The sequence below is a fragment of the Osmia lignaria genome, unplaced genomic scaffold (genome assembly GCF_051020975.1).
Source record: "Osmia lignaria lignaria isolate PbOS001 unplaced genomic scaffold, iyOsmLign1 scaffold0005, whole genome shotgun sequence".
Classification (NCBI taxonomy): domain Eukaryota; kingdom Metazoa; phylum Arthropoda; class Insecta; order Hymenoptera; family Megachilidae; genus Osmia; species Osmia lignaria.
In genome coordinates, this window is record NW_027478162.1 from 5074735 (window position 1) to 5093175 (window position 18441).

Here is an 18441-nt window from a genome sequence, read left to right on the forward strand (position 1 = left end):
TTTAAAAGTTCCGAAGCCGCACCAACATAATAGAGATACAGAAACACCGTGGCCCCTTTCTTTGAGATAACTCTGCACCATTGCGCGCTGCAAATGCCACTTCCAGCTTAGCTGTGCAGAAGAAGAACAACAAGAAGAAGAAATATCTCGAAATATGTCCGTCAGGCCCCTTCCCTTGAGATAAATCTGCAAATATCTCGGAAACGAAGCGAGCTATGGCAAAATGTTAAGAGACCTTATTTGTAGAGAATTAAGTTTCCTACTTTTTATGTTCTATGATATTTTATGATCAGATGCGTAGTTCTCGACATATATATCAAGATATTTAAAAGTTCCGAAGCCGCACCAACATAATAGAGATACAGAAACACCGTGGCCCCTTTCTTTGAGATAACTCTGCACGATTGCGAGCAGGAAATGCCACTTCCAGTTTAGCTGTGCAGAAGAGGAACAACAAGAAGAAGAAATATCTCGGAATATGTCCGTCAGGCCCCTTCCCTTGAGATAAATCTGCAAATATCTCGGAAACGAAGCGAGCTACGGCAAAATGTTAAGAGACCTTTTTTGTAGAAAATTAGGTTTCCTACTTTTTATGTATGATATTTTTTGATCAGATGCGTAGTTCTCGAGATATATCAAGATATTTAAAAGTTCCGAAGCTGCACCAACATAATAGAGGTACAGAAACACCGTGGCCTCTTTCTTTGAGATAACTCTGCACTATTGCGAGCTGCAAATGCCACTTCCAGCTTAGCTGTGCAGAAGAGGAACAACAAGAAGAAGAAATATCTCGGAATATGTCCGCCAGGCCCCTTCCCTTGAGATAAATCTGCAGATATCTCGGAAACGAAGCGAGCTATGGCAAAATGTTAAGAGACCTTTTTTGTAGCGAATTATGTTTCTTACAATTTATGTTCTATGATATTTTTTGATCAGAAGCGTAGTTTTCGAGATATATCGAGATATTTAAAAGTTCCGAAGCCGCACCAACATAATAGAGATACAGAAACACCGTGGCCCCTTTCTTTGAGATAACTCTGCACTAGTGCGAGCCGCAAATGCCACTTCCAGCTTAGCTGTGCAGAAGAAGAACAACAAGAAGAAGAAATATCTCGAAATATGTCCGTCAGGCCCCTTCCCTTGAGATAAATCTGCAAATATCTCGGAAACGAAGCGAGCTATGGCAAAATGTTAGGAGACCTTTTTCGTAGAGAATTAAGTTTCCTACTTTTTATGTTCTATGATATTTTTTGATCAGATGCGTAATTCTCGAGATATATCAAGATATTTAAAAGTTCCGAAGCCGCACCAACATAATAGAGATACAGAAACACCGTGGCCCCTTTCTTTGAGATAACTCTGCACTATTGCGAGCTGCAAATGCCACTTCCTGCTTAGCTGTGCAGAAGAAGAACAACAAGAAGAAGAAATATCTCGAAATATGTCCGTCAGGCCCCTTCCCTTGAGATAAATCTGCAAATATCTCGGAAACGAAGCGAGCTATGGCAAAATGTTAGGAGACCTTTTTTGTAGAGAATTAAGTTTCCTACTCTTTATGTTCTATGATATTTTTTGATCAGATGCGTAGTTCTCGAGATATATCAAGATATTTAAGAGTTCCAAAGCCGCACCAACATAATAGAGATACAGAAACACCGTGGCCCCTTTCTTTGAGATAACTCTGCACCATTGCGCGCTGCAAATGCCACTTCCAGCTTAGCTGTGCAGAAGAAGAACAACAAGAAGAAGAAATATCTCGAAATATGTCCGTCAGGCCCCTTCCCTTGAGATAAATCTGCAAATATCTCGGAAACGAAGCGAGCTATGGCAAAATGTTAGGAGACCTTTTTCGTAGAGAATTAAGTTTCCTACTTTTTATGTTCTATGATATTTTTTGATCAGATGCGTAATTCTCGAGATATATCAAGATATTTAAAAGTTCCGAAGCCGCACCAACATAATAGAGATACAGAAACACCGTGGCCCCTTTCTTTGAGATAACTCTGCACCATTGCGCGCTGCAAATGCCACTTCCAGCTTAGCTGTGCAGAAGAAGAACAACAAGAAGAAGAAATATCTCGAAATATGTCCGTCAGGCCCCTTCCCTTGAGATAAATCTGCAAATATCTCGGAAACGAAGCGAGCTATGGCAAAATGTTAGGAGACCTTTTTCGTAGAGAATTAAGTTTCCTACTTTTTATGTTCTATGATATTTTTTGATCAGATGCGTAGTTCTCGAGATATATCAAGATATTTAAAAGTTCCGAAGCCGCACCAACATAATAGAGATACAGAAACAACGTGGCCCCTTTCTTTGAGATAACTCTGCACTATTGCGAGCTGCAAATGCCACTTCCAGCTTAGCTGTGCAGAAGAAGAACAACAAGAAGAAGAAATATCTCGAAATATGTCCGTCAGGCCCCTTCCCTTGAGATAAATCTGCAAATATCTCGGAAACGAAGAGAGCTATGGCAAAATGTTAAGAGACCTTTTTTGTAGAGAATTATGTTTCCTACAATTTACGTTCTCTGATATTTTTAGATCAGAAGCGTAGTTTTCGAGATATATCGAGATATTTAAAAGTTCCGAAGCCGCACCAACATAATAGAGGTACAGAAACACCGTGGCCCCTTTCTTTGAGATAACTCTGCACTATTGCGAGCTGCAAATGCCACTTCCAGCTTAGCTGTGCAGAAGAAGAACAACAAGAAGAAGAAATATTTCGAAATATGTCCGTCAGGCCCCTTCCCTTGAGATAAATCTGCAAATATCTCGGAAACGAAGCGAGCTACGGCAAAATGTTAAGGGACCTTTTTTGTAGAAAATTAGGTTTCCTACTTTTTATGTATGATATTTTTTGATCAGATGCGTAGTTCTCGAGATATATCAAGATATTTAAAAGCTTCGAAGCTGCACCAACATAATAGAGGTACAGAAACACCGTGGCCCCTTTCTTTGAGATAACTCTGCACTATTGCGAGCTGCAAATGCCACTTCCAGCTTAGCTGTGCAGAAGAAGAACAACAAGAAGAAGAAATATTTCGAAATATGTCCGTCAGGCCTTTTCCCTTGAGATAAATCTTCAAATATCTCGGAAACGAAGCGAGCTATGGGAAAATGTTAAGAGACCTTTTTTGTAGAGAATTAAGTTTGCTACTTTTTATCTTCTATGATATTTTTTGATCAGATGCGTAGTTCTCGAGATATATCAAGATATTTAAAAATTTCCGAAGCTGCACCAACATAATAGAGGTACAGAAACACCGTGGCCTCTTTCTTTGAGATAACTCTGCACTATTGCGAGCTGCAAATGCCACTTCCAGCTTAGCTGTGCAGAAGAGGAACAACAAGAAGAAGAAATATTTCGAAATATGTCCGTCAGGCCCCTTCCCTTGAGATAAATCTGCAAATATCTCGGAAACGAAGCGAGCTACGGCAAAATGTTAAGAGACCTTTTTCGTAGAAAATTAGGTTTCCTACTTTTTATGTATGATATTTTTTGATCAGATGCGTAGTTCTCGAGATATATCAAGATATTTAAAAGTTCCGAAGCTGCACCAACATAATAGAGGTACAGAAACACCGTGGCCTCTTTCTTTGAGATAACTCTGCACTATTGCGAGCTGCAAATGCCACTTTCAGCTTAGCTGTGCAGAAGAGGAACAACAAGAAGAAGAAATATCTCGGAATATGTCCGTCAGGCCCCTTCCCTTGAGATAAATCTGCAAATATCTCGGAAACGAAGCGAGCTATGGCAAAATGTTAAGAGACCTTTTTTGTAGCGAATTATGTTTCCTACAATTTATGTTCTATGATATTTTTTGATCAGAAGCGTAGTTTTCGAGATATATCGAGATATTTAAAAGTTCCGAAGCCGCACCAACATAATAGAGATACAGAAACACCGTGGCCCCTTTCTTTGAGATAACTCTGCACTAGTGCGAGCCGCAAATGCCACTTCCAGCTTAGCTGTGCAGAAGAAGAACAACAAGAAGAAGAAATATCACGAAATATGTCCGTTAGGCCCCTTCCCTTGAGATAAATCTGCAAATATCTCGGAAACGAAGCGAGCTATGGCAAAATGTTAAGAGACCTTTTTTGTAGAGAATTAAGTTCCCTACTTTTTATGTTCTATGATATTTTTTGATCAGATGCGTAGTTCTCGAGATATATCAAGATATTTAAAAGTTCCGAAGCCGCACCAACATAATAGAGATACAGAAACACCGTGGCCCCTTTCTTTGAGATAACTCTGCACTATTGCGAGCTGCAAATGCCACTTCCAGCTTAGCTGTGCAGAAGAAGAACAACAAGAATAAGAAATATCTGGAAATATGTCCGTTAGGCCCCTTCCCTTGAGATAAATCTGCAAATATCTCGGAAACGAAGCGAGCTATGGCAAAATGTTGAGAGACCTTTTTTGTAGAGAATTAAGTTTCCTGCTATTTATGTTCTATGATATTTTTTGATCAGATGCGTAGTTCTCGAGATATATCAAGATATTTAAAAGTTCCGAAACCGCACCAACATAATAGAGATACAGAAACACCGTGGCCCCTTTCTTTGAGATAACTCTGCACTAGTGCGAGCCGCAAATGCCACTTCCAGCTTAGCTGTGCAGAAGAAGAACAACAAGAAGAAGAAATATCTCGAAATATGTCCGTCAGACCCCTTCCCTTGAGATAAATCTGCAAATATCTCGGAAACCAAGCGAGCTATGGCAAAATGTTAAGAGACCCTTTTTGTAGAGAATTATGTTTCCTACTTTTTATGTTCTATGATATTTTTTGATCAGACGCGTAGTTCTCGAGATATATCAAGATATTTAAAAGTTCCGAAGCCGCAACAACATAATAGAGATACAGAAACACCGTGGCCCCTTTCTTTGAGATAACTCTGCACTATTGCGAGCTGCAAATGCCACTTCCAGCTTAGCTGTGCAGAAGAAGAACAACAAGAAGATGAAATATTTCGAAATATGTCCGTCAGGCCCCTTCCCTTGAGATAAATCTTCAAATATCTCGGAAACGAAGCGAGCTACGGCAAAATGTTAAGAGACCTTTTTTGTAGAAAATTAGGTTTCCTACATTTCGTGTATGATATTTTTTGATCAGATGCGTAGTTCTCGAGATATATCAAGATATTTAAAAGTTCCGAAGCTGCACCAACATAATAGAGGTACAGAAACACCGTGGCCTCTTTCTTTGAGATAACTCTGCACTATTGCGAGCTGCAAATGCCACTTCCAGCTTAGCTGTGCAGAAGAGGAACAACAAGAAGAAGAACAACAAGAAGAAGAAATATCTCGAAATATGTCCGTCAGGCCCCTTCCCTTGAGATAAATCTGCAAATATCTCGGAAACGAAGCGAGCTATGGCAAAATGTTAAGAGACCTTTTTTGTAGAGAATTAAGTTTCCTACTTTTTATCTTTTATGATATTTTTTGATCAGATGCGTAGTTCTCGAGATATATCTAGATATTTAAAAGTTAAGAAGCCGCACCAACATAATAGAGATACAGAAACACCGTGGCCCCTTTCTTTGAGATAACTCTGCACTATTGCGAGCTGTAAATGCCACTTCCAGCTTAGCTGTGCAGAAGAAGAACAACAAGAAGAAGAAATATCTCGAAATATGTCCGTCAAGCCCCTTCCATTGAGATATATCTGCAAATATCTCGGAAACGAAGCGAGCTATGGCAAAATGTTAAGAGACCTTTTTTGTAGAGAATTAAGTTTCCTACTTTTTATGTTCTATGATATTTTTTGATCAGATGCGTAGTTCTCGAGATATATCAAGATATTTAAAAGTTCCGAAGCCGCACCAACATAATAGAGATACAGAAACACCGTGGCCCCTTTCTTTGAGATAACTCTGCACTATTGCGAGCTGCAAATGCCACTTCCAGCTTAGCTGTGCAGAGGAAGAACAACAAGAAGAAGAAGTATCTCGAAATATGTCCGTCAGGCCAGTTCCTGTGAGCTGAATCTGCAAATATCTCGGAAACGAAGCGAGCTATGGCAAAATGTTAAGAGACCTTATTTGTAGAGAATTAAGTTTCCTACTTTTTATGTTCTTTGATATTTTATGATCAGATGCGTAGTTCTCGACATATATATCAAGATATTTAAAAGTTCCGAAGCCGCACCAACATAATAGAGATACAGAAACACCGTGGCCCCTTTCTTTGAGATAACTCTGCACGATTGCGAGCAGGAAATGCCACTTCCAGTTTAGCTGTGCAGAAGAGGAACAACAAGAAGAAGAAATATCTCGGAATATGTCCGTCAGGCCCCTTCCCTTGAGATAAATCTGCAAATATCTCGGAAACGAAGCGAGCTACGGCAAAATGTTAAGAGACCTTTTTTGTAGAAAATTAGGTTTCCTACTTTTTATGTATGATATTTTTTGATCAGATGCGTAGTTCTCGAGATATATCAAGATATTTAAAAGTTCCGAAGCTGCACCAACATAATAGAGGTACAGAAACACCGTGGCCTCTTTCTTTGAGATAACTCTGCACTATTGCGAGCTGCAAATGCCACTTCCAGCTTAGCTGTGCAGAAGAGGAACAACAAGAAGAAGAAATATCTCGGAATATGTCCGCCAGGCCCCTTCCCTTGAGATAAATCTGCAGATATCTCGGAAACGAAGCGAGCTATGGCAAAATGTTAAGAGACCTTTTTTGTAGCGAATTATGTTTCTTACAATTTATGTTCTATGATATTTTTTGATCAGAAGCGTAGTTTTCGAGATATATCGAGATATTTAAAAGTTCCGAAGCCGCACCAACATAATAGAGATACAGAAACACCGTGGCCCCTTTCTTTGAGATAACTCTGCACTAGTGCGAGCCGCAAATGCCACTTCCAGCTTAGCTGTGCAGAAGAAGAACAACAAGAAGAAGAAATATCTCGAAATATGTCCGTCAGGCCCCTTCCCTTGAGATAAATCTGCAAATATCTCGGAAACGAAGCGAGCTATGGCAAAATGTTAGGAGACCTTTTTCGTAGAGAATTAAGTTTCCTACTTTTTATGTTCTATGATATTTTTTGATCAGATGCGTAATTCTCGAGATATATCAAGATATTTAAAAGTTCCGAAGCCGCACCAACATAATAGAGATACAGAAACACCGTGGCCCCTTTCTTTGAGATAACTCTGCACTATTGCGAGCTGCAAATGCCACTTCCTGCTTAGCTGTGCAGAAGAAGAACAACAAGAAGAAGAAATATCTCGAAATATGTCCGTCAGGCCCCTTCCCTTGAGATAAATCTGCAAATATCTCGGAAACGAAGCGAGCTATGGCAAAATGTTAGGAGACCTTTTTTGTAGAGAATTAAGTTTCCTACTCTTTATGTTCTATGATATTTTTTGATCAGATGCGTAGTTCTCGAGATATATCAAGATATTTAAGAGTTCCAAAGCCGCACCAACATAATAGAGATACAGAAACACCGTGGCCCCTTTCTTTGAGATAACTCTGCACCATTGCGCGCTGCAAATGCCACTTCCAGCTTAGCTGTGCAGAAGAAGAACAACAAGAAGAAGAAATATCTCGAAATATGTCCGTCAGGCCCCTTCCCTTGAGATAAATCTGCAAATATCTCGGAAACGAAGCGAGCTATGGCAAAATGTTAGGAGACCTTTTTCGTAGAGAATTAAGTTTCCTACTTTTTATGTTCTATGATATTTTTTGATCAGATGCGTAATTCTCGAGATATATCAAGATATTTAAAAGTTCCGAAGCCGCACCAACATAATAGAGATACAGAAACACCGTGGCCCCTTTCTTTGAGATAACTCTGCACCATTGCGCGCTGCAAATGCCACTTCCAGCTTAGCTGTGCAGAAGAAGAACAACAAGAAGAAGAAATATCTCGAAATATGTCCGTCAGGCCCCTTCCCTTGAGATAAATCTGCAAATATCTCGGAAACGAAGCGAGCTATGGCAAAATGTTAGGAGACCTTTTTCGTAGAGAATTAAGTTTCCTACTTTTTATGTTCTATGATATTTTTTGATCAGATGCGTAGTTCTCGAGATATATCAAGATATTTAAAAGTTCCGAAGCCGCACCAACATAATAGAGATACAGAAACAACGTGGCCCCTTTCTTTGAGATAACTCTGCACTATTGCGAGCTGCAAATGCCACTTCCAGCTTAGCTGTGCAGAAGAAGAACAACAAGAAGAAGAAATATCTCGAAATATGTCCGTCAGGCCCCTTCCCTTGAGATAAATCTGCAAATATCTCGGAAACGAAGAGAGCTATGGCAAAATGTTAAGAGACCTTTTTTGTAGAGAATTATGTTTCCTACAATTTACGTTCTCTGATATTTTTAGATCAGAAGCGTAGTTTTCGAGATATATCGAGATATTTAAAAGTTCCGAAGCCGCACCAACATAATAGAGGTACAGAAACACCGTGGCCCCTTTCTTTGAGATAACTCTGCACTATTGCGAGCTGCAAATGCCACTTCCAGCTTAGCTGTGCAGAAGAAGAACAACAAGAAGAAGAAATATTTCGAAATATGTCCGTCAGGCCCCTTCCCTTGAGATAAATCTGCAAATATCTCGGAAACGAAGCGAGCTACGGCAAAATGTTAAGGGACCTTTTTTGTAGAAAATTAGGTTTCCTACTTTTTATGTATGATATTTTTTGATCAGATGCGTAGTTCTCGAGATATATCAAGATATTTAAAAGCTTCGAAGCTGCACCAACATAATAGAGGTACAGAAACACCGTGGCCCCTTTCTTTGAGATAACTCTGCACTATTGCGAGCTGCAAATGCCACTTCCAGCTTAGCTGTGCAGAAGAAGAACAACAAGAAGAAGAAATATTTCGAAATATGTCCGTCAGGCCTTTTCCCTTGAGATAAATCTTCAAATATCTCGGAAACGAAGCGAGCTATGGGAAAATGTTAAGAGACCTTTTTTGTAGAGAATTAAGTTTGCTACTTTTTATCTTCTATGATATTTTTTGATCAGATGCGTAGTTCTCGAGATATATCAAGATATTTAAAAATTTCCGAAGCTGCACCAACATAATAGAGGTACAGAAACACCGTGGCCTCTTTCTTTGAGATAACTCTGCACTATTGCGAGCTGCAAATGCCACTTCCAGCTTAGCTGTGCAGAAGAGGAACAACAAGAAGAAGAAATATTTCGAAATATGTCCGTCAGGCCCCTTCCCTTGAGATAAATCTGCAAATATCTCGGAAACGAAGCGAGCTACGGCAAAATGTTAAGAGACCTTTTTCGTAGAAAATTAGGTTTCCTACTTTTTATGTATGATATTTTTTGATCAGATGCGTAGTTCTCGAGATATATCAAGATATTTAAAAGTTCCGAAGCTGCACCAACATAATAGAGGTACAGAAACACCGTGGCCTCTTTCTTTGAGATAACTCTGCACTATTGCGAGCTGCAAATGCCACTTTCAGCTTAGCTGTGCAGAAGAGGAACAACAAGAAGAAGAAATATCTCGGAATATGTCCGTCAGGCCCCTTCCCTTGAGATAAATCTGCAAATATCTCGGAAACGAAGCGAGCTATGGCAAAATGTTAAGAGACCTTTTTTGTAGCGAATTATGTTTCCTACAATTTATGTTCTATGATATTTTTTGATCAGAAGCGTAGTTTTCGAGATATATCGAGATATTTAAAAGTTCCGAAGCCGCACCAACATAATAGAGATACAGAAACACCGTGGCCCCTTTCTTTGAGATAACTCTGCACTAGTGCGAGCCGCAAATGCCACTTCCAGCTTAGCTGTGCAGAAGAAGAACAACAAGAAGAAGAAATATCACGAAATATGTCCGTTAGGCCCCTTCCCTTGAGATAAATCTGCAAATATCTCGGAAACGAAGCGAGCTATGGCAAAATGTTAAGAGACCTTTTTTGTAGAGAATTAAGTTCCCTACTTTTTATGTTCTATGATATTTTTTGATCAGATGCGTAGTTCTCGAGATATATCAAGATATTTAAAAGTTCCGAAGCCGCACCAACATAATAGAGATACAGAAACACCGTGGCCCCTTTCTTTGAGATAACTCTGCACTATTGCGAGCTGCAAATGCCACTTCCAGCTTAGCTGTGCAGAAGAAGAACAACAAGAATAAGAAATATCTGGAAATATGTCCGTTAGGCCCCTTCCCTTGAGATAAATCTGCAAATATCTCGGAAACGAAGCGAGCTATGGCAAAATGTTGAGAGACCTTTTTTGTAGAGAATTAAGTTTCCTGCTATTTATGTTCTATGATATTTTTTGATCAGATGCGTCGTTCTCGAGATATATCAAGATATTTAAAAGTTCCGAAACCGCACCAACATAATAGAGATACAGAAACACCGTGGCCCCTTTCTTTGAGATAACTCTGCACTAGTGCGAGCCGCAAATGCCACTTCCAGCTTAGCTGTGCAGAAGAAGAACAACAAGAAGAAGAAATATCTCGAAATATGTCCGTCAGACCCCTTCCCTTGAGATAAATCTGCAAATATCTCGGAAACCAAGCGAGCTATGGCAAAATGTTAAGAGACCCTTTTTGTAGAGAATTATGTTTCCTACTTTTTATGTTCTATGATATTTTTTGATCAGACGCGTAGTTCTCGAGATATATCAAGATATTTAAAAGTTCCGAAGCCGCAACAACATAATAGAGATACAGAAACACCGTGGCCCCTTTCTTTGAGATAACTCTGCACTATTGCGAGCTGCAAATGCCACTTCCAGCTTAGCTGTGCAGAAGAAGAACAACAAGAAGATGAAATATTTCGAAATATGTCCGTCAGGCCCCTTCCCTTGAGATAAATCTTCAAATATCTCGGAAACGAAGCGAGCTACGGCAAAATGTTAAGAGACCTTTTTTGTAGAAAATTAGGTTTCCTACATTTCGTGTATGATATTTTTTGATCAGATGCGTAGTTCTCGAGATATATCAAGATATTTAAAAGTTCCGAAGCTGCACCAACATAATAGAGGTACAGAAACACCGTGGCCTCTTTCTTTGAGATAACTCTGCACTATTGCGAGCTGCAAATGCCACTTCCAGCTTAGCTGTGCAGAAGAGGAACAACAAGAAGAAGAACAACAAGAAGAAGAAATATCTCGAAATATGTCCGTCAGGCCCCTTCCCTTGAGATAAATCTGCAAATATCTCGGAAACGAAGCGAGCTATGGCAAAATGTTAAGAGACCTTTTTTGTAGAGAATTAAGTTTCCTACTTTTTATCTTTTATGATATTTTTTGATCAGATGCGTAGTTCTCGAGATATATCTAGATATTTAAAAGTTAAGAAGCCGCACCAACATAATAGAGATACAGAAACACCGTGGCCCCTTTCTTTGAGATAACTCTGCACTATTGCGAGCTGTAAATGCCACTTCCAGCTTAGCTGTGCAGAAGAAGAACAACAAGAAGAAGAAATATCTCGAAATATGTCCGTCAAGCCCCTTCCATTGAGATATATCTGCAAATATCTCGGAAACGAAGCGAGCTATGGCAAAATGTTAAGAGACCTTTTTTGTAGAGAATTAAGTTTCCTACTTTTTATGTTCTATGATATTTTTTGATCAGATGCGTAGTTCTCGAGATATATCAAGATATTTAAAAGTTCCGAAGCCGCACCAACATAATAGAGATACAGAAACACCGTGGCCCCTTTCTTTGAGATAACTCTGCACTATTGCGAGCTGCAAATGCCACTTCCAGCTTAGCTGTGCAGAGGAAGAACAACAAGAAGAAGAAGTATCTCGAAATATGTCCGTCAGGCCAGTTCCTTTGAGCTGAATCTGCAAATATCTCGGAAACGAAGCGAGCTATGGCAAAATGTTAAGAGACCTTATTTGTAGAGAATTAAGTTTCCTACTTTTTATGTTCTTTGATATTTTATGATCAGATGCGTAGTTCTCGACATATATATCAAGATATTTAAAAGTTCCGAAGCCGCACCAACATAATAGAGATACAGAAACACCGTGGCCCCTTTCTTTGAGATAACTCTGCACGATTGCGAGCAGGAAATGCCACTTCCAGTTTAGCTGTGCAGAAGAGGAACAACAAGAAGAAGAAATATCTCGGAATATGTCCGTCAGGCCCCTTCCCTTGAGATAAATCTGCAAATATCTCGGAAACGAAGCGAGCTACGGCAAAATGTTAAGAGACCTTTTTTGTAGAAAATTAGGTTTCCTACTTTTTATGTATGATATTTTTTGATCAGATGCGTAGTTCTCGAGATATATCAAGATATTTAAAAGTTCCGAAGCTGCACCAACATAATAGAGGTACAGAAACACCGTGGCCTCTTTCTTTGAGATAACTCTGCACTATTGCGAGCTGCAAATGCCACTTCCAGCTTAGCTGTGCAGAAGAGGAACAACAAGAAGAAGAAATATCTCGGAATATGTCCGCCAGGCCCCTTCCCTTGAGATAAATCTGCAGATATCTCGGAAACGAAGCGAGCTATGGCAAAATGTTAAGAGACCTTTTTTGTAGCGAATTATGTTTCTTACAATTTATGTTCTATGATATTTTTTGATCAGAAGCGTAGTTTTCGAGATATATCGAGATATTTAAAAGTTCCGAAGCCGCACCAACATAATAGAGATACAGAAACACCGTGGCCCCTTTCTTTGAGATAACTCTGCACTAGTGCGAGCCGCAAATGCCACTTCCAGCTTAGCTGTGCAGAAGAAGAACAACAAGAAGAAGAAATATCTCGAAATATGTCCGTCAGGCCCCTTCCCTTGAGATAAATCTGCAAATATCTCGGAAACGAAGCGAGCTATGGCAAAATGTTAGGAGACCTTTTTCGTAGAGAATTAAGTTTCCTACTTTTTATGTTCTATGATATTTTTTGATCAGATGCGTAATTCTCGAGATATATCAAGATATTTAAAAGTTCCGAAGCCGCACCAACATAATAGAGATACAGAAACACCGTGGCCCCTTTCTTTGAGATAACTCTGCACTATTGCGAGCTGCAAATGCCACTTCCTGCTTAGCTGTGCAGAAGAAGAACAACAAGAAGAAGAAATATCTCGAAATATGTCCGTCAGGCCCCTTCCCTTGAGATAAATCTGCAAATATCTCGGAAACGAAGCGAGCTATGGCAAAATGTTAGGAGACCTTTTTTGTAGAGAATTAAGTTTCCTACTCTTTATGTTCTATGATATTTTTTGATCAGATGCGTAGTTCTCGAGATATATCAAGATATTTAAGAGTTCCAAAGCCGCACCAACATAATAGAGATACAGAAACACCGTGGCCCCTTTCTTTGAGATAACTCTGCACCATTGCGCGCTGCAAATGCCACTTCCAGCTTAGCTGTGCAGAAGAAGAACAACAAGAAGAAGAAATATCTCGAAATATGTCCGTCAGGCCCCTTCCCTTGAGATAAATCTGCAAATATCTCGGAAACGAAGCGAGCTATGGCAAAATGTTAGGAGACCTTTTTCGTAGAGAATTAAGTTTCCTACTTTTTATGTTCTATGATATTTTTTGATCAGATGCGTAATTCTCGAGATATATCAAGATATTTAAAAGTTCCGAAGCCGCACCAACATAATAGAGATACAGAAACACCGTGGCCCCTTTCTTTGAGATAACTCTGCACCATTGCGCGCTGCAAATGCCACTTCCAGCTTAGCTGTGCAGAAGAAGAACAACAAGAAGAAGAAATATCTCGAAATATGTCCGTCAGGCCCCTTCCCTTGAGATAAATCTGCAAATATCTCGGAAACGAAGCGAGCTATGGCAAAATGTTAGGAGACCTTTTTCGTAGAGAATTAAGTTTCCTACTTTTTATGTTCTATGATATTTTTTGATCAGATGCGTAGTTCTCGAGATATATCAAGATATTTAAAAGTTCCGAAGCCGCACCAACATAATAGAGATACAGAAACAACGTGGCCCCTTTCTTTGAGATAACTCTGCACTATTGCGAGCTGCAAATGCCACTTCCAGCTTAGCTGTGCAGAAGAAGAACAACAAGAAGAAGAAATATCTCGAAATATGTCCGTCAGGCCCCTTCCCTTGAGATAAATCTGCAAATATCTCGGAAACGAAGAGAGCTATGGCAAAATGTTAAGAGACCTTTTTTGTAGAGAATTATGTTTCCTACAATTTACGTTCTCTGATATTTTTAGATCAGAAGCGTAGTTTTCGAGATATATCGAGATATTTAAAAGTTCCGAAGCCGCACCAACATAATAGAGGTACAGAAACACCGTGGCCCCTTTCTTTCAGATAACTCTGCACTATTGCGAGCTGCAAATGCCACTTCCAGCTTAGCTGTGCAGAAGAAGAACAACAAGAAGAAGAAATATTTCGAAATATGTCCGTCAGGCCCCTTCCCTTGAGATAAATCTGCAAATATCTCGGAAACGAAGCGAGCTACGGCAAAATGTTAAGGGACCTTTTTTGTAGAAAATTAGGTTTCCTACTTTTTATGTATGATATTTTTTGATCAGATGCGTAGTTCTCGAGATATATCAAGATATTTAAAAGCTTCGAAGCTGCACCAACATAATAGAGGTACAGAAACACCGTGGCCCCTTTCTTTGAGATAACTCTGCACTATTGCGAGCTGCAAATGCCACTTCCAGCTTAGCTGTGCAGAAGAAGAACAACAAGAAGAAGAAATATTTCGAAATATGTCCGTCAGGCCTTTTCCCTTGAGATAAATCTTCAAATATCTCGGAAACGAAGCGAGCTATGGGAAAATGTTAAGAGACCTTTTTTGTAGAGAATTAAGTTTGCTACTTTTTATCTTCTATGATATTTTTTGATCAGATGCGTAGTTCTCGAGATATATCAAGATATTTAAAAATTTCCGAAGCTGCACCAACATAATAGAGGTACAGAAACACCGTGGCCTCTTTCTTTGAGATAACTCTGCACTATTGCGAGCTGCAAATGCCACTTCCAGCTTAGCTGTGCAGAAGAGGAACAACAAGAAGAAGAAATATTTCGAAATATGTCCGTCAGGCCCCTTCCCTTGAGATAAATCTGCAAATATCTCGGAAACGAAGCGAGCTACGGCAAAATGTTAAGAGACCTTTTTCGTAGAAAATTAGGTTTCCTACTTTTTATGTATGATATTTTTTGATCAGATGCGTAGTTCTCGAGATATATCAAGATATTTAAAAGTTCCGAAGCTGCACCAACATAATAGAGGTACAGAAACACCGTGGCCTCTTTCTTTGAGATAACTCTGCACTATTGCGAGCTGCAAATGCCACTTTCAGCTTAGCTGTGCAGAAGAGGAACAACAAGAAGAAGAAATATCTCGGAATATGTCCGTCAGGCCCCTTCCCTTGAGATAAATCTGCAAATATCTCGGAAACGAAGCGAGCTATGGCAAAATGTTAAGAGACCTCTTTTGTAGCGAATTATGTTTCCTACAATTTATGTTCTATGATATTTTTTGATCAGAAGCGTAGTTTTCGAGATATATCGAGATATTTAAAAGTTCCGAAGCCGCACCAACATAATAGAGATACAGAAACACCGTGGCCCCTTTCTTTGAGATAACTCTGCACTAGTGCGAGCCGCAAATGCCACTTCCAGCTTAGCTGTGCAGAAGAAGAACAACAAGAAGAAGAAATATCACGAAATATGTCCGTTAGGCCCCTTCCCTTGAGATAAATCTGCAAATATCTCGGAAACGAAGCGAGCTATGGCAAAATGTTAAGAGACCTTTTTTGTAGAGAATTAAGTTCCCTACTTTTTATGTTCTATGATATTTTTTGATCAGATGCGTAGTTCTCGAGATATATCAAGATATTTAAAAGTTCCGAAGCCGCACCAACATAATAGAGATACAGAAACACCGTGGCCCCTTTCTTTGAGATAACTCTGCACTATTGCGAGCTGCAAATGCCACTTCCAGCTTAGCTGTGCAGAAGAAGAACAACAAGAATAAGAAATATCTGGAAATATGTCCGTTAGGCCCCTTCCCTTGAGATAAATCTGCAAATATCTCGGAAACGAAGCGAGCTATGGCAAAATGTTGAGAGACCTTTTTTGTAGAGAATTAAGTTTCCTGCTATTTATGTTCTATGATATTTTTTGATCAGATGCGTAGTTCTCGAGATATATCAAGATATTTAAAAGTTCCGAAACCGCACCAACATAATAGAGATACAGAAACACCGTGGCCCCTTTCTTTGAGATAACTCTGCACTAGTGCGAGCCGCAAATGCCACTTCCAGCTTAGCTGTGCAGAAGAAGAACAACAAGAAGAAGAAATATCTCGAAATATGTCCGTCAGACCCCTTCCCTTGAGATAAATCTGCAAATATCTCGGAAACCAAGCGAGCTATGGCAAAATGTTAAGAGACCCTTTTTGTAGAGAATTATGTTTCCTACTTTTTATGTTCTATGATATTTTTTGATCAGACGCGTAGTTCTCGAGATATATCAAGATATTTAAAAGTTCCGAAGCCGCAACAACATAATAGAGATACAGAAACACCGTGGCCCCTTTCTTTGAGATAACTCTGCACTATTGCGAGCTGCAAATGCCACTTCCAGCTTAGCTGTGCAGAAGAAGAACAACAAGAAGATGAAATATTTCGAAATATGTCCGTCAGGCCCCTTCCCTTGAGATAAATCTTCAAATATCTCGGAAACGAAGCGAGCTACGGCAAAATGTTAAGAGACCTTTTTTGTAGAAAATTAGGTTTCCTACATTTTGTGTATGATATTTTTTGATCAGATGCGTTGTTCTCGAGATATATCAAGATATTTAAAAGTTCCGAAGCTGCACCAACATAATAGAGGTACAGAAACACCGTGGCCTCTTTCTTTGAGATAACTCTGCACTATTGCGAGCTGCAAATGCCACTTCCAGCTTAGCTGTGCAGAAGAGGAACAACAAGAAGAAGAACAACAAGAAGAAGAAATATCTCGAAATATGTCCGTCAGGCCCCTTCCCTTGAGATAAATCTGCAAATATCTCGGAAACGAAGCGAGCTATGGCAAAATGTTAAGAGACCTTTTTTGTAGAGAATTAAGTTTCCTACTTTTTATCTTTTATGATATTTTTTGATCAGATGCGTAGTTCTCGAGATATATCTAGATATTTAAAAGTTAAGAAGCCGCACCAACATAATAGAGATACAGAAACACCGTGGCCCCTTTCTTTGAGATAACTCTGCACTATTGCGAGCTGTAAATGCCACTTCCAGCTTAGCTGTGCAGAAGAAGAACAACAAGAAGAAGAAATATCTCGAAATATGTCCGTCAAGCCCCTTCCATTGAGATATATCTGCAAATATCTCGGAAACGAAGCGAGCTATGGCAAAATGTTAAGAGACCTTTTTTGTAGAGAATTAAGTTTCCTACTTTTTATGTTCTATGATATTTTTTGATCAGATGCGTAGTTCTCGAGATATATCAAGATATTTAAAAGTTCCGAAGCCGCACCAACATAATAGAGATACAGAAACACCGTGGCCCCTTTCTTTGAGATAACTCTGCACTATTGCGAGCTGCAAATGCCACTTCCAGCTTAGCTGTGCAGAGGAAGAACAACAAGAAGAAGAAGTATCTCGAAATATGTCCGTCAGGCCAGTTCCTTTGAGCTGAATCTGCAAATATCTCGGAAACGAAGCGAGCTATGGCAAAATGTTAAGAGACGTTTTTTGTAGAGAATTATGTTTCCTACAATTTATGGTCTATGATATTTTTTGATCAGAAGCGTAGTTTTCGAGATATATCGAGATATTTAAAAGTTCCGAAGCCGCACCAACATAATAGAGATACATAAAAACCGTGGCCCCTTTCTTTGAGATAACTCTGCACTGTTGCGAGCTGCAAATGCCACTTCCAGCTTAGCTGTGCAGAAGAAGAACAACAAGAAGAAGAAATATCTCGAAATATGTCCGTCAGTCCCCTTCGATTGAGATAAATCTGCAAATATCTCGGAAACGAAGAGAGCTATGGCAAAATGTTAAGAGACATTTTTTGTAGAGAATTAAGTTTCCTACTTTTTATGTTCTATGATATTTTTTGATCAGATGCGTAGTTCTCGAGATATATCAAGATATTTAAAAGTTCCGAAGCCGCACCAACATAATAGAGATACAGAAACACCGTGGCCCCTTTCTTTGAGATAACTCTGCACTATTGCGAGCTGCAAATGCCACTTCCAGCTTAGCTGTGCAGAGGAAGAACAACAAGAAGAAGAAGTATCTCGAAATATGTCCGTCAGGCCAGTTCCTTTGAGCTGAATCTGCATATATCTCGGAAACGAAGCGAGCTATGGCAAAATGTTGAGAGACCTTTTTTGTAGAGAATTAAGTTTCCTGCTATTTATGTTCTATGATATTTTTTGATCAGATGCGTAGTTCTCGAGATATATCAAGATATTTAAAAGTTCCGAAGCCGCACCAACATAATAGAGATACAGAAACACCGTGGCCCCTTTCTTTGAGATA